General features: G+C 49.8%; 1 long non-coding RNA gene across 1 annotated transcript; it reads left to right on the forward strand.

Moving 5' to 3' along the window:
• Nucleotides 1-17,193: 17,193 nt before the first annotated feature.
• On the forward strand, nucleotides 17,194-19,967 carry LOC129534122 (uncharacterized). Its single transcript, XR_008680564.2, has 3 exons — nucleotides 17,194-17,249; nucleotides 19,105-19,173; nucleotides 19,408-19,967. It is a non-coding gene; the product is annotated as an uncharacterized lncRNA (long non-coding RNA).
• The last annotated feature ends 2,295 nt before the right edge of the window (nucleotides 19,968-22,262 follow it).

A 22,262-nucleotide genomic window follows, 5' to 3' on the forward strand; every position in this document is an offset into this window, starting at 1 on the left:
AAAAGCTTTGGATGAAGATCTCAGTGGTGAGAATACTGTGCCCAAATTGAAGAATTTGCATGAACTCACAGTTTGGCTCTAAGTCCCAGATCTGTGATGGCCTCCAGCTCTCTGCCCCTGACCACTGCACTCACTGCCCCTCCCCTCCCAGTGTCCATTTGTTCAGCCTGTAGGGTTCATCCCCATAACCACCCTGAGAGGGAGGGGCTGATGAAAGCCCTATCCCCACCTACAGATGAGGAAAGAGCCCAGAGAGGGGAGGTGACTTGTCCAAAGTCACAGAGCAGGGAAGTGGTGAGGCCAGGATGGGAAGCCCTGTAGGCCTGACTCCTCGTCCAGGACTCCCTCCCCTGCTCCCCTCCTATCCTCCCCAGGGAAAGTTGAGGGATGAGACTGGGGGTCTCTCCTCCCCATAAGCAGTGCCCTAGGCAGTGGGGGAACCTCCATCCCTCAGCATCTCCTGCCTGGTGGCCAAGCTCATCCTAGGTTTACACCACACCCTGCCTTCTCCCGCTCTGAGCCCCAGGGCTGTTAACTCCTTAACCCATTTATGTGCCTGCTTTAATCATTATCTTCAAGGAGAGGCTCAATCAGGAGATAAACACAAAAGACCTGTTGCTGATAATGGACGGCCCCTGCCTCCCTGGTTGTAAATGGAGGGGCTGCTGCAGCCTCTGCAATAACATGCCTTAGCCTACATCAGGGCCGAGCAGCTCCCCACACAGGGTGCATCTCCCTGTCCCGCAGGTCCTGGGACCCGGGCAGTGCCTCACAGGTACATCTCACTATCGCGCAGGTCCTGGGGCCTGGGCAGGGTCTCACAGGTACATCTCCCTGTCTTGCAGGTGCTGGGGCCCGGGCAGTGCCTCACAGGCACATCTCCCTAATCCTGCAGGTGCAGGGACCTGGGCAGCATCTCACAGTGGGAGGTGCATAAGCTCGGGAGACAGCCCACTTTGCTCTGCATCCCACTCTGCCACTTACTAGATGTCAGGCTTAAGTCAGGTTACCCAACCTCTGTGAATCCCATTTTCCTCACCTATAAATAAGAAATAATACTTTTAGAACTCATGTTTCCCCTCAAAATACCAGAGAACTAAGTTCAATTCTTTGGAAGCCAGACAAGGACACTGTGAAAGGAAAATAGAATCTCGGAACCCCAAACTCGCTATGCCAAAGGGAAAAGCTAAACTTGGAAGCTGAGTCACACAAAAACGGCTGTTTCCTGTGTTCCTAAACAGATAGCTACAAGATAGAAGTCCACTTGTCTCCCCCGGGTGGCCTTCCTCTCCCTGATGATGTTAACAGCTTATTTTCATGGGTGTGGGCCAAGAGGAGACTAGGAATCATGCCACCACCCACCCCAAGACGAACACATATTTGATTTCTTTCTCCATTCTATGTTTATTTTATAGAAAGTGCAGATTTTCTGAGCAAGAGACAAATACGTATTGGACTGTTCCCCTACCCTGTCCTTTTCACATGCAATGTGTGGAGTCGGTGAGTGCTCATCAGGGCCCTGCAAGAACGTGACCACACTGTCCCTCTTTTTCGTTCTTTCCTCCTTTCTACTCCTGCTTGCTTTTTCCCCTTAAATATCGAAGCCCTCAAAATCCCCTTTGGAAAAAGTTCAGACCACAGATCCTACTGTGGCTTGAGTCTCATTTTCCCCAGCACACCCTCAACCTTGGCAAAATACACATGTAAATTGAGACGCACCTCAGTTGTTTTTTTTTGGTTTACAACATGGCCTTTTTGCTGCTCAGTTGCCAGCACCCAGCATAAGATGAGCATAAATGTTCTGTTCACCTGCCTTCTTGCTGCTGTGCCCTCGCCTTGCTGGCCAAGATAGCAAGCAGGGCTCGGATCTCTCCCGGTGGACCGTGCTTGTCCAGATTCCCTGTGAGCTGTTGACAAAGGCTCATCCACTACCTCTGGTGCTCCAGGATCATGAAACACTCGGTTCAGCCAGGGGAGCCTGGCAGGGCCCTTTCCATGTCTGCAGCGGCCAATCTGACTCAGGTGACCCCAAGAGGGGCCGAAGCTGATTGGAAAAGTCATCTCATTGTGGTGGAGACTGGAGAGGGTCAGGGCAGTAAGGTGGGTGAGCTCAGCAAACCTGGAAGCTGGGTTGGTTCATGCACAATTCAATGTGGGGAACATCCCTGGAGGATTCCTGCTTTTTCCCACAGTTTTCTGGTGCCAGAAAATGTCTTCCTCACAGAGCACCAGCTGCCTCTGCAGGCGAAGAGGATGAGTCGCAGCAGTTGCAGGGAGCAGAGGGTCTCAACGGCCAGGGGGAACCAGGTTGGACCAACCTGCCCAGCCCCTTAGTTACCCCTGGGACTGGGGACCACCTAAGGATGGGAGAGTATTGGATGATTCCTGTCCTGTGAGATGTGGGTGGGCCTGGATTGCCCTCAAGTCTCCCCCAGCTCCAGGATGCCACGATTCTCCTCCCTCCCTGAGCCAGGCCTTTTCCCTTCAAAAGTCTGTGGGGGCAGCAGGCAAGGGGTTCCGTGCCTCAGGTCTAGTGCCACACAGCAGACACAGGCAGGGCAGGTGCCCCAGCCAAGGCCTCCTGACACCCAGTCCAGGGCTTGGGGGTCCTCCATGCCCGTGGGAAGCCAGAGTCCATGCCATGAGGGCATGAGCTTCCTCACCTCTGCCCTCACATGGAGAAAATAAACTTGAAATAGGAGGTACCCAGAAGCCATCATACAGCTGCGGAAACTGGGTCTCAGAGAGACCAGGTCATTTCCCCAAGATCCTTCAGGTAGGAGGTGGAAGAGCTGGGATTGCAAGCCAGGTCTCAGTGGTTGCAGAGGCTGAGCTCTTAGGTGACAGAGCTTGGACCCTGGCCATGGCCTGCTCTCCTTTGGGTTCAGGAAACCCTGTCAGGGCCCAGCCTGCTCTGTTCCCTCATGTCCAGACTGTGAGAGTGGCTATTATTTCCAAAGCCTCTATATTTTCTTGGAACCCAACCCCAGGCCTCCACAGCTGAGCAAGCCCTGCGCCTTTAGTTTATGACAGCCCTTGAGATTGTGGCTGACCTGGGCCCGTGACACATCTGTGGCCTGCTTAGTGCCTGCTGGGATGTGGTATTGGGATTCTGGTCGTGCCTGTTAAATCTTACTAGCAGGCTTCTCATGCTGCTTCAAAGCCAGCACCTCCTCAGAGCTCCCCCAGAGAGGCAGGAACAGCCAGGCCAAGCCTCCCAGAGCTCTGCCCGGGATGCCTTATCAAAGCACATAAAATGCCCAATTCCACCAACAGCAGCAGCCGAGCCTGGAAAGCTGAGCAGAGAGCAGAGGGCCAATGGGCAGGACAGTGCAAAGCCAAGCCCAGCCCAGCCCACTCCCCAGCCATGGGGGTGCCAGAGCTACACGCAGGGCCTGGCAGCAGTGTGAGGACACTCTTGTCTCCAGCGGGACTGCACTGTATCAGCACTTAGCTGAGTTTGCTGGTTCTAAGGCCCAAGTTATGCTTGGGCTGCAGCAGGCCCTCCGTTTGCATCCAGGGAGGCAGGAGCCTTCCACTGTCAGCAGCAGGTCTTTTGTGTTTATCTCCGGATTGAGTCTCTCCTTGAAGATAATAATTAAAGCAGGCACATTAAGGAAATAACAGCCCTGGGGCTCAGAGGGGGAGATGGTGGGATGTGCTATAGACCTAGGAGGGGCTTGGCCACGAGGCAGGAGGTGCTGAAGGGTGGAGGCTCCCCCACTGCCCATGGTTATGCTCCGTCCATAACCACGTTCCTAGAGATTGCAGCAGATGCTGTGGGTGCCCCAACCTTGTCTCCTGAGCTCTGGCCCTTCATAAATCTGCAGCCCTGGCTCAGAGCTGGGCACAGGCTGGCCCTTGGCAAACACTTGGCAACTGAGCATCTAGAGAAACAGAGCCCCCTCCTCAGACCCCTTGTGCGAGGAATGGGTGGGCAGGGGCTTCCTCTCAGTTCTCTCGTCTCTGGTGAGCTATCTCTACCCTGACACATTTTGTTTGGGTAGGGGGAATTGGGATCCCTGGGCCCCCTTTTGCCCCATGTCTCCTCTGGAGCTCATTCCTCAGCAGATGGGGCCCAGGAGGGAGGAGGCAGAGGGTGGGGCCCCTCCCTACCTCCCTTCCCAGGCAAAGCCATCACTCCCCAGGGGGAAAGAGAATGACTCAGACAGAACCAAGGTAGGGACGGAGCAGGAAATGTCACATCACATAGCAGAAGACATAATCTAGCTTGTAACATTTCCCTGGTGAACCCAGGCGCTGTAGAAAGAACAAGCTCAGCCGCGTGGCGTCCCTTACCTCGCCCTCCTGGTCCGCAGGGAAGCTCCCAGCCCTCCATTTCCCGTGTAGCGCCTATTTCAAGCGCATTGTTTATTTCCGCTTGATGAAGTGCAATTCATTTAAGGCTCTCTGTTGGTTATTTCACGTCTCCAAAGCATATTTTTCATGGGAAGGTCAATTCCGAGAAAACACTCAAGAGTCTGGAAATTAAATCTATTCACAAGTGAAAAGTGGCCAGTTGCTAAAGGAGGGGTCTTTGACTAAGACCCCCTGGACTAAATATTGTGAAAACTGGCTGTTCTGGGAGGGCTGGGGTGGAATTTACACAGGGGCTTTATACTTCTTGCTATTTTATTTTTTCCCAGTGGCTGAAGTTAAGCTTCATTTCCAAGTCCAGAGAGAATGATCAAAGGAGCCTCATCAGCGAGCAACTCAGCCTCATGCAGGGCACTGAGAAGCCCCTTTCAGTCCACCCCCACCAGAAAGGGGCCTCTGTTCCTCAAACCTCCTAAATAGTCGGGAAACAGCCTCTGGCTCCCGCAGCCCCCATGGTTTGGGCTTTGGGCTCTTCACATGTGCAGGGCAGCGGAGAGCAAGAGAACCAGAAATGCCTCAAGACCACGATTCTAATCCAGCAGAGACCATTTACAGAGATCCGGAGATGGCTGGGGGGGTGGGGAGGAGGACCAAGTGCAAGGAGGGATGTTCCTTTAATTCTGGAACATCTGCAAAATTGGGGTAATTTCCAAAGGTTCTGAGTGCTGAAGAGGGGCAAGGGTTCAATGTCTTATAGCACAGATTCAGCTACCTGCAGTTAACCGCAGTCCCAAAATATTAAATGGAAAATTCCAGCAATAAACAGTGTTTAAGTTTTAAATTGCATACCGCTCTCAGTAGCATGATGTCATCTTGTGCTGTGCAGCTCTGTCCCGCCCAGGAGGTGAACCCTCCCTCAGGCATATTCACACTGTATAGGCTACTCACCCCATAGTCACTGGGTAGTTGGCTAGGTTGTCAGATCAACAGTCACTGTATCGATACGGCAGTGCTTGTGTTCAAGCCACCCTTATTTTACTTAATAATGCCCACAAGGCATAAGAGTAGTGATGCTGACCATTCAGATAAGACAAAAAGAAGCTGTAAAGTGCTTCCTTTAAGGGAAAAGGTGAAAGTTCTTGACTTAAGGGAAAAAAAAAAACAACAACAGTATATATAGGGTTCAGTATTACCTGGGGCTTCAGGCATCCACTGGGGATCTTAGAACCTATCCTCCACAGATAAGGGGGCTACTGTATTTGAAGACAACTCTCCTAGCTCATCTCTGTAGGGTTTTGCCTTCTCCAGTTTCGACAGCCCCATCGTTTTCAGCATTATTCATCACACATCCTTCAGGAAGCTGGCTCCCCTAACCAAGCTTGAGTTTTTTGTCTCTTTTTACATTGTCTCACAAAGCTGGATCCAGTTCTCCAAGGAAGAACTTACAGGGGAGAATGGTGCTCAACACATAATTGCAGAAATAATTGCAGTGAAATTAAACACAACATTGCACCATTCCATACATCAAGTGCTCCAACCTGCAATGAAGTTGCGGCCTCCGTACTCAGCCAGAATGCTCAGCGCCCACCTTATGAAGGAGCAGGTGCTCACAGTGAAGGGAAGCTATGCCCAGAAATGAGCATCTGGGCTCACCCTGTGAGGCGGGAACACCAGCTCTGAACCACAGGAGTACCCGCAAGGCTGTGCTGGGCCCCTCTGGCTAGTGCTAACACACGATGCCGGGGCCTGCCTCTCCGCACTCAAGGCTGGGAGTAGGTCATGGGTTTTCATGCCTCCCCACATCAAGGAGGGAAAAGGGCCAGCAGTAGACATTTTCCAGATGCTTATGCTTTTCAGGGAAAACAAATACTGTCCAGCAGGGCCTGCTGACGTGAGAGGTACCACGGCCAGTGGGGAAATCATGGCCCCTGGGGTCCAACAGACTAGGGAGTGAATCCCAGCTCTTATGAACTCAGTGACCTTGGCAGCTCTGAGCCTCAGTTTCCTTACCTGACACATAGTACTAATAATAACCACCCCTGTTTTCTTTTTAAATAGAATGAGCTCATCCACTTGATTGCCCATCTGCCTGCCTGGCATATGTGCATTCCCTTAGATCTGCTGAGGAAGATGCAGAGGGTAGTCTGGGATTTTGGATGGCTGTAAATATGAATTTATACTTTTCTCCCCCTCTTACTTCTCAACCTTGGACTAGGCCTCTAGCTGGCCTGGCCCTTTATATTACATGCAATGCTTCCTCCCAGCAATAGGCTGCTGGACCATGGTTCCCCTTAACCCCCCAAATTAGAGAATAGGGAGGGGTCTCTGCACCTTCTCTGCATCCATCCTGCTGGCTCAGCGACCACAATCCACTCTGAGAGCAAGAACAGCCCAGTTTCCTTGTGTCTACAGAAAGGAGTGGCAGACCCAGCTGTGGAATCAGGGAGACCATTTGTGCAACTTTGCCAATAATCTAGGCAGGAAATGATGGTGGAAGTGTTAGGAAACCTTCCCTCTGCAGGGTGGAGCTGTGGGTTAGAAAAAGTGAATTTTTTTCAAAAGTCTTCAGGACAGCGCCTGGCAGAACTCTATTTACTTCTGTCCCGGGGGAGGCTGGTTGGCCCCTCACACCTAGAAGGCACCTCTTCCATGCTCACTCTGTGCCAACCCCAGTGGCTCTGTCTCTGTCTCCAGGCCCTTCTCACTCTTCTCTGTCCCTGCTTTGGGGACTGGACTCTCTCCAGTGTCCTGGGGTCCTCTCCTTGACTTGGCTATGAACTTGCTGATGTGGAAGACCATGTCATAATCATCTCTGCATAGAAACCAGGTAGTTGCAGAGTCTCAGGGAATGTGTATGCACTGTGGGACTTGAGGCTGGACTTTGAGAAGGACCACTGTGCTCCTCCACATTCCACTAGCCTGGCTCTTCACCAAGGACCAAACCCAGGAGATGGACCAGGAAGACAGTGCAGAGTGAGAGGGACCAGCATGTCCTGGGAGCCTGCTTTGTGTGGAGAACTATGCCTTCGTTGGCTCATTTGATCCTCACAGCAAGCCTGTGGGGTGGTGAGACTCAGCCCCATTTTGTTGATGAGAAAACGGAGACGTAGAGCAGAGATTCTACTCTACGACGGCTGGGACTCCCTGAGCCATATGTAAGTCAGGGTTCCCCTGGCTCCTCAGCCTTGCAGGGTCTACACCCTGGCTCTTGTGTGGTGGCAGAGAGAGCCACTCCCCACACAGACCCCATGAAGACACTCCAGAGACCTGGAGGAGGGTTTGGGAGGGAGTGGAAGACAGAACACCAGGAAGCATGCGGCGGGGGCTGTTGGGGAAACCTGGACTGGGGTAGGCCAGCCTGGGCCTGTCTCTCTCACACCCACAGGCAGGGTGGTCTCAGGCAAGTCACTTAACTCCTCTGAGCCTCAGTTTCCTCCTCTACAACCCTGGGCCATAAACCCCTGTCTGCCTGGGTTTCTGCGAGGGTAGCTGAGCTCGATGCTTGTGTAAGTGCTCAGCGCAGAGCTCAGCCTGCTGGAGAGGGACTGGAACTGAGCCTCCTGCACTAGGTGGAGAAGGCCTGGAACCAGAACTCGGGGTTCTGATGCCCAACTCGGCCTTCCTGCCCTCCCTCCTGTTTCAGAGGCTGCACTCAGCTTCCTCCCAACCCCCTTGGACCCAACAGTGAGGCACACAGGGCTCCTCCTTTGGCCATATGCCCTTCGCAGGCATTCGAAGATGCCAGAATTAATCAGGGCACCACTCACAGGGCTGACCATGATCACGGCTCCAGCAACAGCCCCTTTTCTGTCTCCCTCCCTCCTCTGATGATCCCACATCCTGCAGCAGCTGAGCCAATCTGTGGGAGCCCCCGACGCTGGGTGGGTTCCCTCTGAGGACCGCGGCCCATTCCCTATAATGACGTTCATTAGTCTGTCTGACATGGGTCCTGTTCTCAGGTTAATATGTTTAACTTAATGAGGCATTTATTTCCTGTTAGAAAACTCCTGAAGAAGCATGTTTGCTCCTGATGAGCTCAGCTGATGAATAGATTAATACCAGGCTTGAGAAACTGACCGAGAAAATGAATCCAACTGGCTTATTTTTCTTCTTTAGTTATGGACCGTGCTTAAATTAATATGCGTAAAACTGCTCATTTCTTAGGGGAAGAAAGAGGATCCTCACTTGGCTCTGTGACGCCTCCTCCACCTGCCTACTTGTTTCCCTCCCCTGCCACCCTCAGCCCCAGCTCCAAGGATATGAAAAGACCAAGTGCCAATGGATGATTGGGGGAGGAAAGAGAGCCTGAAACTGATTGCAGGAGAGGACAGAGTGTGAATGCGAAGCTCCTGCAGGGCGGTGGAGGCCTCAAGGACGTGTTGACATAGCTGGGAGTCTCGATGGTCCATCTCTGTCATTTAACAGCTCTGTAGGGTTCCCTGCTGTAGCCCCAGTGCCCACTCACAGGTATTTGTTGAACAGGTGAAAAAGATACTCAACAAATGGTGACTCTCACTGTTATTCAGGGAATCACATGATGTCAAGAGGGATTGACACATCTGGTGGGTGAGCCGGTGTTCAGTGACTCTTGGCCCAAGCACCAAGCATGACCCAAAGATGAAATTTTCTTTGACTATGATCAGTGGATCCTCCCACATCACTCTCCCCTTGGGACCCTTAGAACCACTGCCAGCCATGAGTGATATCAACGAGCACACGCAACCCTTCCTCCCAGCAATAGGCTGCTGGACCATGACAATTCTGTGCCTCTTCCCCCTAACCCCCCAAATTAGAGAATAGGAAGGGGCTCTGCACCCTTTCTGCACCCATCCTGCTGGCTCAGTGACCACAATCCACTCTGAGAGCAAGAACAGCTCAGTTTCCCTGGTCCATAGGCAGGAGTAGGGTGCAATTTACAGGCAGACCCAGCTGTGGAATCAGGGAGACCAGTTGGACAACTTCACCAATAATCTAGGCAGGAAATGATGGTGGGAGCATCAGGAAACCTCCCCTCTGCAGGGTGGAGCTGTGGGTTCGAAATAGTGAACTTTTTTCAAAAGTCTCCAGGACAGCGCTGGGCAGACACGACAGTCAGCCTTCAGGAGATGGCCACTTACTCATAGTACATGGTTGGTGCTGAAGCTTCTGAAATGGAATGTCTCCGCTGTCTGGGCTCGTGTCTGTTGGCCCAGTAGCTGCATCTAATCTCTCCAAGGAGAGGAAAAGGACAAACTCAAGTTGCAAAGAAAATTGGCTGATGATGCATTGCAGGGGCAGTCCTTTGAGCAAGAGGTAAGTCCCTTGTGCAGAGGCAATTCCCTTGCGCAGGAGGTGCTATCTTTGCAGCAGTGGAGAAAGACAGAGGACAGGATTAGATCGTGATAAAACACTAACCTTTCACACGTTCAACATGTGCTTACTTGACTCTTCTCCAGAATATTTTGAAGGGAGAGTGACCTTTACAGGCAATGTCCTCTTTCTCATTTTAAAAGAAGTAAGCATAGGAGGAGTCAAAGTACATATGTGGAGACTCGAATTCTCCCACATCAAACCCTTTACTCCTGTAATATAGTCTCTCGATGGGACTTTAACTGGATGTAATTACATCGATAGCACACTATGTTCACATGGGCGAGAGATCACACACATTTCTATTGGAGTGAAACTGACAGTCACTTTGGCTCAACAAATGTGGCTTTTAAGTGTGCGTGTGTTGTGGGGTAGGAGTGAAGGGAGGGTTCTGAAAAGAAAAGACAGTGCCAGGGCAAATTATCTTCCAGCTTTTCAAAGGCAGCAGCTCCATGCTTGCCAACTCTGTTCTCCGTCAATGCATCTGACAGAGAATTCACAGGCAAGGTCAGACATCACCCCAGTGAGGAAAGAGGAGGAGCTACGCCCAAGCAGGGGCCTGGGCTGGGCTCTTTCACAGCTGGCTGGGTGATTTCCCTACTTCAGGCCTCAGTTTCCCCAGTGTGTAAAATAAAGCCATTGAGCCCGTTGCTGTTTAAGGGTCCTTCTGATTTGAACATTACAGTAAGTCAAAGTGCAGCCCAGATGAAGGATGATAAAGGAGCAGGGGGTGGAGAGGAGGAGGGAGCCACCATCAGATAAGCTCATCGCTGTGTCAAGTCTTGTCTTCACTACTTCAGGCCAGGACCAGCCTCTGCGTTCTTTGCGTGGAGGCTTTCTCTGGTCACCAGATTCCACTCTGATGCCCTGGTGGCAGGACTTAACTGCCTTGGAGTTAATGCCCCTCCGCTGAGAAGAGTACTCAACCCATGACTAAGGGCAGTTGCTATGTTCATACCCCAGAACCTCAGAATGGCAGTTCTGGTGGGGTGACTGTGGCGCTCGTGCCTGGCACTGGCTCCTGGGTTTTCCCATCTGATTAACCTCCAGTCACCCACAGTGGGGACCACATTCATAACAGCCTTTATTAGATGGCTTCGTTTCCCTGCCTGGCCTCCCCATGCCCCCCAGGTGTTCCCTCTACCTCCCAACTGAATTGCAGGGCTCAAACCCTTCAAGTTCTGTCACCAGGGGGCACCAAAGCGAAGACAGTAACTGTATTTGTCACCAAAATGAAGACAGTAACTAAGAAATACAGAAGGGCACAGGAGGGATGCTGGGGTGGCACCTGGCCTGGTGCTCCTCCCATGGGTGTGTCCAGTAATTGGAAGTCCTTTGAGCTGGGTACTTACGATGTGTGTACAGACAGTTCCTCACTTACAATGGTTTGACTTATGACTTTCCGATTTTATCATGCTGCAAAAATAATATGTGTTCAGTAGAAAGCAGTATCATACTGTAACCGGGCAGCTTAACTTCAAACTGTATTTTAGAACTTTTTTTCCCTTTCCCTTGAGTTTCAAGATACAACCTTAAAGCAAGCTGCAGAGGCCTTTTTCCTTAGCCTTAAAAGAGACTCCAAGTCCCTTCCTTTCTCAGCATATATACTCCCTTCTTAGTTATCTAACTATATGCTAGTATCTAATTACATGCCTTCTTCGAAGTTCTAATCTTGAGACAGATAGACCAAGACCAGAGACCCAGCTGCAAAATTCCAGAGATTACTTCAAGGCAGCTAGTCAACAACCCAGCCATTGTTGAGATGATGCCAGCCTGTGCTCCAAGTAGACTGGAACCCGTAATAGCCACTGAAATAAGACACACAGACATTATACTCAGCACAATTCTTACCTGCCTTCCATATTGTTTTCCCTTTTTTTGCCCTTGCTTTCCCCCAAGAAATCAAAATGGGTACCTTGGATGGGAATCCAGCCACTTCCCCATTACTAGTTTTGGTTAAGAAAGCCACTTTCTTTCTGCCATACCTTGCTCTTGTTAATGAGACTCTGCAAGCAGTGATTGAACCTGCATTCAGTTACAGTCCTCTCTTGATGCCAGGCAGTCGCAGTGAGCTGCAGCACACAGTCAACCATGCAATCACCAGGGTAAACAAAGGATACTCTACAGTGGACTGAGTTGCCAGATGATTTTGCCCAACTGCAGGCTAATGGAAGTGTTCTGAGCACTTTTAAGATCAGCTAGGCTAAGTTGTGATGTTCAGTAGGTTAGGTATATTAAATACATTTTCAACTTACGATATTTTCAACTAATGATAGGTTTATAGAGACATAAAGTTGAGGAACATCTCTCCCTTTCTCTGTGTGTGTTTCACATTACACCTTAATAAAAAGTGTGTTATAAAAATAAGTAGGGGTCAGGTGTGGTGGCTCACGCCTGTAATCCCAGCAATTTAGGAGGCCGAGGCAGGTGGATCACCTGAGGTCAGGAGTTCAAGACCAGCCTAGCCAACATGGCGAAACCCCATCTCTACTAAAAATATAAACATTAGCCTGGCATGGTGGTGCACGCCTGTAATCCTAGCTACTTGGGAGGCTGAGGCAGGAGAATCGCTTGAACCCAGGAGGCAGAGGTTGCAGTGAGCTGAGATCGTTCCATTGCACTCCAGCACCTGGGCAACAAGAACGAAACTCCGTCTCAACAACAACAACAACAAAAAGGAAGGCCCCAGAAGGAAGGCCCTTTTTAGCTGTGATGCACAGAATATGCTGGGGTGGGAGTGGTGAGAGTGGCAGGAATACACTGGGCAAACACTCAATGCAGAGAGCACATTAACAAAGACATTATTTTTGTCAACTGATGCATGAATTAATTATTAATTAATTGGAAAGCGCATTAATCATTGAATAAACCAATAAACTGAGGAATCATGAGTAAATGCATGAATGAGGTGATGAATGAATGAGCAGGCTCGGGAGGGAGCGAATGAATGAACCAATGAAATAAAGGATGACAGAAGGAATGGTTGATGACTGAGGAGCTGAGTGCACGATGGACAAAGGAAGGAAGAATGAATGAATGAAAGGACAAACAATGGAAGTAGGAATGAATGAACCAAGGAGTCAAACAAGAAACACAGTAACACATGAATGAGCAGGTGAAGAAATAAATGAAACAATAAACAAAAGAAAAATTTGAAGAGGCTAATAATGAATGAATAGATGTAAAAAGATAAGAAACAGCAAATAAATAGTTGTGCAAATACATAAATGGGTAAATGGTTGAATGTGTTCCAGCTGGACATGAGGGGAAAGTAATTTACAGAGCAGAAAACTCCAACTCCAAGGAAAGCATCTCTGCTCAGACGTCTGGGGCCAAGGTCTTGGCAAATCAGTGCATTCCTCTAAGAGAAGGTTCCTAAAGTGACTTCAGTTCAGATTTAATAAGAACATTATTAACCAAATATCAATACTGGTATAGAGTGGGCCACTCCCTAGGATAAACCCTAGGTACAGTGGAAAGAGAAAAACAGAATTGCCTGTATTGCTTTCACATTCAAGTCACAGGTTATTACCTATTATGTAGCAAACATAATTTACATAATGATTTTAATAATCAATATTTAAATAACACATTTTTACTATCTCCCTAAAATTTAACCTCCAACCAGAGTAATGTCAGCTTGGGAAGTTTTGCTGTGTGGTGTGGGAATCAGGGATAAGGGTTAAGCTCTCACCGTGATCATCTTATGAGACCCTGAGGCCAGGTGATGCTGTGGACAGAGCTTGGGTATAGGGACTCAAAAAACCTGGGCCCAAACCATGAGACCAGTCATTCCTGCATCTGGGCCTCAGTTACTCCCCTGTAAAATAAGGATGGTTGCCCAAATTCCAAAACTCACTGAGGAATTAGGGGACTCTCACAAGAGGCCTAGATCTGGGTTAGAGTTTATCACACACACCACACTCCTCATCCTGAGGAAATGGATCGAGTCTCACTCCTCAGTGCATCTCAGCAGCAGCACAGGGCCTGGCACATAGTAGGTGCTCAGTAAGCACTGGCCCAGGGAATGAATGAATGATCTCAGTGTACAGTGTGTGCTTTAGGAGCTGCTCCGAGTCCTTTTCAAAACAACTGTGGCTTAATGAACAGGTGCCTCTCACCGCAAGTCCTCGTGTCACTTGTCATGTTCCTCCAGCCGTCCCTTGTTCCCTTGACTCCTCCAGTGTCCTCCCGTCTCTACCCCTCCTGCTGGCTTGTGCTGTCTCTAACATCAGGTGGGCCTAAGAAACATGGAAACAAGCAGGGGGGCTTGGGAAGAAAGTGAGAATCGACGCCTCTGAATGGGGCCATGGGGTCTGCACTGAGTGAAAGCCCAGGAAAAGACAATGCATCTCGGGGTCTCCACACTGACCCTGATGCCGCCGGTATTGATAAGAGATCAGCCTGCGGATCTCACCCCTACAGGGCTGACGGTGGCTGGGGAGGATCCAGGTCTGTTGACAAGGACTCGATGCTGCCCTGCTGTCACCGTGTGGACTGAATGCTGTGATTCAGCTCTTCATCTGTGATTCTGGGACTTCTTCCTGCTCCTACAAGTCTGTTTTCCTAAATAATCCAGCCTATTCAACTGTCTTCTTGCCCTAAGGCAGTGGAAACCACACGTACCTGGTCCCACCTGCAGAGGATGAACAGCCCCTCGTCACTCACCTGTGTCTGACCCTGCTGATCCTTCACTTCTCTGCCCTGTGCCCACTTCTTCCAGCTTGGGTGACAGTCACGCCTCCCTAGTCAGGCCTGATGGGATTGGCCCAGGCAGGGGGCGAGAGAGGAAGGAATCTAGTCTAAGAGAGAGGCAGGAGCCCACCGCAAGGGGCCTGGATTTCCATGGCGAGGAGCATGGACTTCATCCCATGAGCAGCGAGGACAGGCAGAGAGAGCACAGCAGTCAGCTCTGTGCGGCCAAACTTAGCAGATTCCATGTCCAGGGCCCAGGAACCTGGAAGTGGCCCTGGTGGGTCCAGGGAATCATGTGACCATGAGTTACCTTGGGGTCTATCACCTGTAGCACCCCCAGTGATTCCAGGGCCAACATGTCTCCCCACCTTAGCTGATGGCATTGGGCGCAGAGATGCAGTGACTGCCCCAGCCAGTCATCTGCACAGGCTCTGTCCAGCAGGGCCATTCTGACTTGGATTCCCCAACACCTTCTGCTCTCCTGTAGCAAGTCCAGCCTCAGGGGCTGCCCCAGCATGTCCCCCAGGAACTGGATCAAGGGAACTCTGCTCATTTTCATGGACAGCCAAGGACACCCGAGGCCACCTGTAAGTGGGGGAGCCATTCAGTATCACATTCCCTCATAAACGGATGCTGGAGATCTGGATAGAGTCCCAAAGAGGATACAGAGATGATCAAAGGGGCAGAGCCAACTGGTTCACAGGTTGGAGGAAAAAAGTATTAGCATTAATAGTAATAACCAATAAACATTGTAGATAACACTTATGAAGGGCTTGCTATGTGTCAGTCACTATTATAAGTGTTTGATATATATATATATATACATTTATTTCATCCTCAAACAGCCTCACAAGGAGAATACTACTACTATCTTCATTTTACAGATGAGGAAATTGAAGCCAGAACAGAGGAGCTCATTAGAGAAAAGGAGTTGGGGAATGGAGTGGAGGTGGTGTGGTGTGGGAATCAGATGGCCAGAATTCACACCTCTCTCCAGTTGGGCCCTCATCAGCTGTGTGTGTGGCCTTCAACCAGCAACTCCATATCTCTAAGCCTCGGTTTCCTCCTCTGTGAAGTTGGAGGATAGGTACACTCCCTGAAGATCCTTGAGCATGATACAGGCTGCAGAGATGGAGTGTTCGTTCTTTCCCTGAAGCTGGGGTCAGCACTAAGCCCCCGCCAGCCAGCTCCAGGAACCTTCTCGGGGAGAGAAGCCCAGAGGAGGCCCTTAGTGAGAAAGGGGTGGCCGAGTCGGCTTCTGGAAATTGCCCTGGATTTTGTGGGTCATGGAAAGCCCAGGGGTCTGAAATCCTAGTGTCCTGGGGTCATGCCCGATTTCTGGCAGGGAGCAGCAGATACTCAGTGCCAACCAGAACCTCTGTCAGCAGAGGAGCTGAGCTCCTGCAGAGGAGACCCAACTCCCCAATGCAAGGATCTCTTTGATTACTTTTTAATGAAAAACACGTTTTCTTCCAAGCTGAAATTATATTGTCAGCAGTTAATTATCACTTGTTAAACAAGCGTGCGCCCGAATTGTGGGTTTAATTTCCATAAAGGTTTGCAAAAACCTCCTTTCCGTTATTTATGAGGGCTCTCCGAGAAAAAGACATTCAGTATTAGAAATGGAGCTTTTTTAATGCAGATTTTATTTTTTAATGAACAGGTTTTTTTTGTTTTTTTGGGGGGGGGGGCATGGAATTAGAGCTCCTTGTAAATAACAGGAAAACATTCAGTCTAGTTGAAGCAAACAAAAATGAGATATGGGAGGGTACTAGCTCTAGAGGGTGTCCTAAGGAACTTAAGGGGCCTGGGTCTGACGCAGCGTGAAACAGGGACCCAGGCAACCCTGCCTGTCCACCCGCTCATGGGTTTCATCTTGGATTCTCTGCACTTCTGTTTCATGCTTCCTTCTGCAGCCAGATTTTCTCAGCTTCTCCGCTCACCTTGCAGACATGGCCCTCTCTACTCTCTTGAAATCACACTTCCTTCTGGTAAAAGCCAGCCAAGGTGATGGACCAGTCCTGGGTTTATGTCTTGGTTTGAGCACTGACTCACTGGTATCCTGGGCAAGTCCTTAGCCTCACTTATCTGTTTCTGTCACCAGGGCCAACTCCTGCCTTGTGTATTAAAGGTCATCTTGGGAGTAGATGCTTAGCATAGCTCAAATCACATGGTGGGCTCTGCAAGGAAGTGTAGCTGTGGCTGTTGTTGCTGCAGTTTGGTTACAATGATGACGGCAGCAGTAGTAACAATAATAATACTGCCCCCTGATCAGATGGGGAGCTCCTTACTGGAGAGACAGGTGAATAGGAGAGACAGGTCACTGTCTATTAGACCCTCAGTGGATGACCAAGAGACCCAGAGCAAGTGCTGTGTAATTTTAATCCAGAGCCATGAGCCTTGACTTCTTTATAAGAAAGAAATCATTGTGGGGATAAGCTGAGATAATGGTGACTGGCATATAATAATCGTTCAAGAAATACTAGTTTGCTTTCCTGAATGCTGCCGCAACTATGATAGGGTTTGGTAACTGTCCAGTGAATAGGGAAATGATGGAAAATACATACATGATATTTTGGGTAAATGGAAATGTTATTTAATATAACGTACTCAGCTCAGCAGCTGGAACATACACTGTTGTCGATAAGCGTTACTATTATGACTACTAACTTTCTAAGGTTCAGTGTGAAGGATGGGTTTGGGGAGGAGACGGGAGACTGGGGAATATGGGGCTGGAGAGGAGCAAGGACAGCTGGGGGACAGTGGGGTGGGCCCCATGTCTGGCCACTCCTCCCTCTGTCTCCAGCTGTAACTGACATTAACGGAACTCTAGTTTCTAATCCTTTTTGCAATTTGAAAAGTGGTTTATTTGGTCCCTGCAAATGGAGGTACACTATTAGCTCTGCTTTGCTTTTCCCCTATCTTAACGTGGAGGATCTTTATAACAATTGTGTACAAAAAATTTTGTCTCCTAGTTAAGCAATAATACTACTACTAATAATAATAATGGTACCAAAAAAAGGGCATCATGTGAGGGTGAGAGGGAATCAGGTAGAGGAAAGGAGAGGAAAGGAGGCCTAAGTGCATGCTGGTGACTACAAGGAGAAGATGCGAACGAGTCATGTAGCCAAATTATTTTTAGCTAAGAGTAGTTCCATTCGCTTCATAATGGACAATCCTCGCTGTCCCCTGTGATATGAGGGATTTTTCCTATTATTATTTTCCCATCTGCCATAAGGCCCTAGGCCCCCAAAAACCCTGTCCATGAAAATGGGGCCAATGCCAACACTTGAGGACTGTTTAGCGTGAAATCAGGCATGTTCAGAGGAACCTCCCACTTGGGGCCCTGAGCAGAGATGCAGGTCTTGGACATGTAAGGCCCAGGACCAAATTTGTCCCAAATACCCTGGGGCTGTGGGGAGATGCGGTCAGAATGACTCCCTCTTTTAGCCAGCAGAACTTCTGTGAGGGATGCTCCTGCTGGCTCCAGTTGTGATGTGCAAATGAAACAGCAGTTCCTCATGAAATTAGCAAGATTCCCGGCACTGGCAATGGTGTGGGGAGGAGGCATGGCTCCCCAGCCTCACCTTGCCCTCCCTGGAACACTCTGGAGCAGCCACACACCTCTATGAGGGCAAGACCAGGTGGGAATTCCAAGCCCACCCCGCCTTACCTGGGTGCAGCTGGGCATCGCAGTGAGCCGAGCCAGGCCAGGCCAGGTCTGTGCGCTCAGGTGAAACACAGGGGTATCCCTAGAACCTGCTTCCTTGGGCTGCTTTGAGAAATAATGAGACAGCCCCTTGTTTAGGACAACATCTTCCCCATAGGACATCGCCAGGGCTGAAGTCATTGTTTTCTCAGCAAATACTCACTGGGCGCCTACTGGGCATTCGCTGTCCCAGGCAGCGCAGGGGAAAGCCCAGAACCAATTAAGGCTTCTGTGTGGGGAGCTCAGATCTGGAAGGAGACAGATGCAGAGTATCAGATGGGACTGCAGGGTGCATAAGAGCGCTAGAGGAAAAGGAAGCAGGGGAGGGAGCAGGGAGTGTTGGAGGTCACACTTGTAAATTGGGGTCAGGAAGGGCTCTCAGAGCAGGTGACATTGAGGCAAGGACGAGGGGGTTGGAGGTGGCAGGGAACAGGACAGACATGGGAGAAGTTCCAGCTGATGCAAGGGCAGGGCCAGAGCCTGTAGCTAGGAGCTGCAAGGGTCCCAGGTTCGGGAAGGAGCTGGAGGGGCTGGAGGGGAGTAGAAGAGGAGATGAAGTAGGCCAACGGGGAAGGGGGCTGGAGACTCTGGGGGCCCCGGGGACACTGTCATCTTTGATGTGCCCAGTGAGGCAGGAGCCTGGGACTTTAGAAGCAGACCAGAGACAGCTCAGCCCTGAGTGTCACAGGATCACACTGGCTGCTGCGTGGAGAGTGAGTGGAGCTAGGGGCCTGCCAGGTGGCTACTGCACCAGTCCAAACATGATGACCGTGGTATCAGGGTGGGAGCCTGGAGAGGGTGAGGAGATTTGGAATCTGGGTTTATGTTAAGGTTGAACCAATGGGACTTAAGGGTTATCCACTCTATAAATATGAGGCATTACTAGTTTTTAAAACATCATACCATTTTACTGAGTATCTCCTTATAGGAGAAAAATTAAAGAATAGAATCCATAGCAACATTATTCAGGAGAGTTAAAAAAAAGGAAATTATCCAGGTTTTTTAAAATGTGAGTTTACTTCAATAAATTACAGAACATCAACCAAATGGACGATTTCCAAGAGTATATAATGAGATGGAAACTGGTCAGATTGGAGTGTCAGGTAAGAAATCCCCAAATCTGCATCTGCTCCATGAAGAGGACACAGCTAGGGTCACAGATGTCCACCTCTGCTCCTGGGCCCTCAGGAAAATGACGGCTCCCCATGGCCTTCCCGTTAGGTGCTCTGAGATTGGCACTGGTGAATGAAATGTGCATAGAGGTAGTGAGTGTCCCTTCTAGGTGGGAGCATTTGAGATCCAGTGCCCGTGCTCATGTCCTTTCTGCCCTGCTGAAGTGACCGTGGAAGCACACACAGAGACGCTGACATCCTCAGACGGTGGAGCCTCCATCAGCAACAGTCCCCAGGTGCCGGTGCTGAGCCAAACAGCAGCAGCCCTCCCTGCTGGCCACAGTGGACATGCAATAAGGGTGAAAAATCATCTTTGTGGTTTTAGGGTGAGGTGGCGTTGCCAAATCTCATCCTAGCTTGTCCTGACAGTCTGTCTTGTAAGCTCCAAAATTTCATCTGCTGCCATAACAATTTTGAGCCTCACAGGACCCCAAAGGCCTAATTGTGAGTTCCTGGGCTCCCACCAGGTATGCCCCCACCCAACAGGAAAGTCCCCCCACCCAGCTAGTTCCTCTATCAGCCAGGCCAGCTGCGCTCCACCTGGTCCCCACCTAATGGGCTTCAGCTCTCTGCCAACGTGGAGTTATTCAAACCAATTACATCCTTCTGCAGGCACCTCACCCTCTTGTTACGACAAAGCCTTTCTCCCATGGCCCCTGCTGGTCCTCTCTGCTTTTGAGTGCAGGTTTCATGTGGCCATACATGAAATGCAGCATCCTCCTCCCTCGGGCTGTGTGTTGACTAATAAACTTATCAGTTGCATCTGTCCAGTGTCAGGTGTTGTGTATTTAGCTGTTTCATACTGTTTAAGTCGGAGGATTCCTCCCCGGCCAATAGGATAAACAGGAAGTGCGCAGAACACAGTCCCAGCGATGGGAAATCATTTATGAAAATGAATGAAGAACAGCATCAATACTTTAACAGCTAGTGTCTTTGGGAAGTGGGATGCCAGTGATTTATACACGATTTTTTCTATATCCTGTGCCTTCCAAGTGTTTTACAGGAAGTGTGAATTATTATTTTAAAAGAAAACTCAATGTTATTAACAAGAACACCTGGGCCCTGGCCAAGGCCATCCTTGTCCCAGGGTGCATTTTTCTCTCCCTCATCAGACTCCTGGTCCACTTAGCATCGGTCCCACCCAATTAGCCCTTTATTATAGATCGTTTTGTTCTCTAATTGTCCGCTCTGCATAATTTAGCACGGCCATATACTGTCTTGTTCTCAAACATTTAATTTAGTGTCCCTTGGCCTCAGTTTCTTCATCTCTAAGTGCAGTGGTGGCAGAAAAGGAGATTATTAGAGGCCCCTTTTGTGTGACATTCTCGTGGAACCTAAAGTAAAGCTAACACTGATTTAGCACTTACTGTGTGCCAGACACTCTGCTAAGCACTTTTCATGCATTCGTTATTTTAATTATTTCAACAACCCTAGGAAGGAGACTCTATTATTGCCCACTCCCTCCCCCATTTTAAAGATAAAGATACTTAAGTTCAGAGAGGTTTAGAAACTTGTCCAAGATCACACAGCTCAGAAGTGGTGGAGCTGGACTTCAAACCTGGGCAATCTGCTCCTGGGTCTGTGCTCTTCCTGCTCTATGCCCAGACCCTGCATCAGGTGCCTGATGCACAAAAATAAGGCAAGGTGTTTGCCTGCAGGCAGAATAATAGTAACAATGCCAGTTCACGTGCCTTAAGGGCTCATTGTGTGCCAGACCTTTAACTCACATTAGGTCGTGGGGTCCCTGCAGCATCCTATGCAGAGAGGCTGCCACAGTTACTTACCATGGTACAGAGGAGGAGTCAAGACCCTTCATTCTGCCCAGACTCTCACCTCCAAGAGGGTCCCGGAAGTGTCATTTGAACCCAGAAATCTGCCTCCAGTTGCTTCATTTCATCCAGTGCTTACAACACTTGATGTCATCAGTATTACTGTGCCCATTTCACAGAGGGGGAAAATGATGAGGCTCAGAGAGGTTAGGCAACTTTCCTGAGGTCTCACAGCCAATAAGAAGGAGAGTCCTGGCTGGAAATCACAGTCACCCAAAGCCTGTGGCCTAAGCAATGGACCACACTGCCTCTCAGCATCGGTGGCAGGGCTCAGAGGCCTTGAACGAGAACCAGGCCTCCCCCATCAGGGTGTAGAATCAAAATGCAACAACACCCTCCAAGAGAGACCCCCAGGAATTTGCACTCAGATGCTGTCCTGAGAGCAAAGAGGAGAGAGAACACGAGTGCTCGGAGTAGGAATGGGAGACTGGAGCCTGGAACCCAAACAGCCCGGGTGGCCTCTCTGCAATGCCCAGGTGGCACAGAGCAGCACTGCTCCAGAGGGTCGGTGACTTCTGCCGGCATGATCCCGGAACCTGTCACTTTGTAACTTTATAACTAAGCCATTACTGTGTGCTGGGTAGAACCCATCAGACATGTCTGGGGTGACAGGCGGCCTCCACAGCTTGAGAGGCTGTGACTCACTGTGGATCCTAAACCCAGCTGGAGTTTATGGTTCAACATAATTGTTCTAACTGCCATTGTCATGGCTGATAACATTATGTGACAGCCATAAACTCACATTTAGAGAAGGCCCTGGAGATGGGAGCAGCTGAAGATGATGTGGACGTGATCTCAAAGGGAAATGGGAGGGCTCAAGCTGGAGGACCGATCTTGCATTCTGGGGACAGGTATCTTTTTTATCTTATTTTTTTTTAAGACAGAGTCTCACTCTGTTACCCTGGCTGGAGTATAGTTTCATGATCATAGCTCACCGCAGCCTCAACCTCCTGGACTCAAGCAATCCTCCCACCTCAGCCTCCTGAGAATATGGGACCACAGGTGCATACCACCATGCCCAGCAAAGCTTAAGATAATTGCCAAAATCATGGCGTAAGGGTTACAGAGCAGTAGGACAGTCTCATATAAGAATGAGACACCACCTGATTCTTAGAGTCTAAATGTCACAGGACCCTGGAACAGCACAACAGCATCTTGGGCACAGAGATGGGGGTGGTGTGAGATGGGGCC

This window comes from Gorilla gorilla, chromosome 1, assembly GCF_029281585.2.
Source record: "Gorilla gorilla gorilla isolate KB3781 chromosome 1, NHGRI_mGorGor1-v2.1_pri, whole genome shotgun sequence".
NCBI classification, from domain to species: domain Eukaryota; kingdom Metazoa; phylum Chordata; class Mammalia; order Primates; family Hominidae; genus Gorilla; species Gorilla gorilla.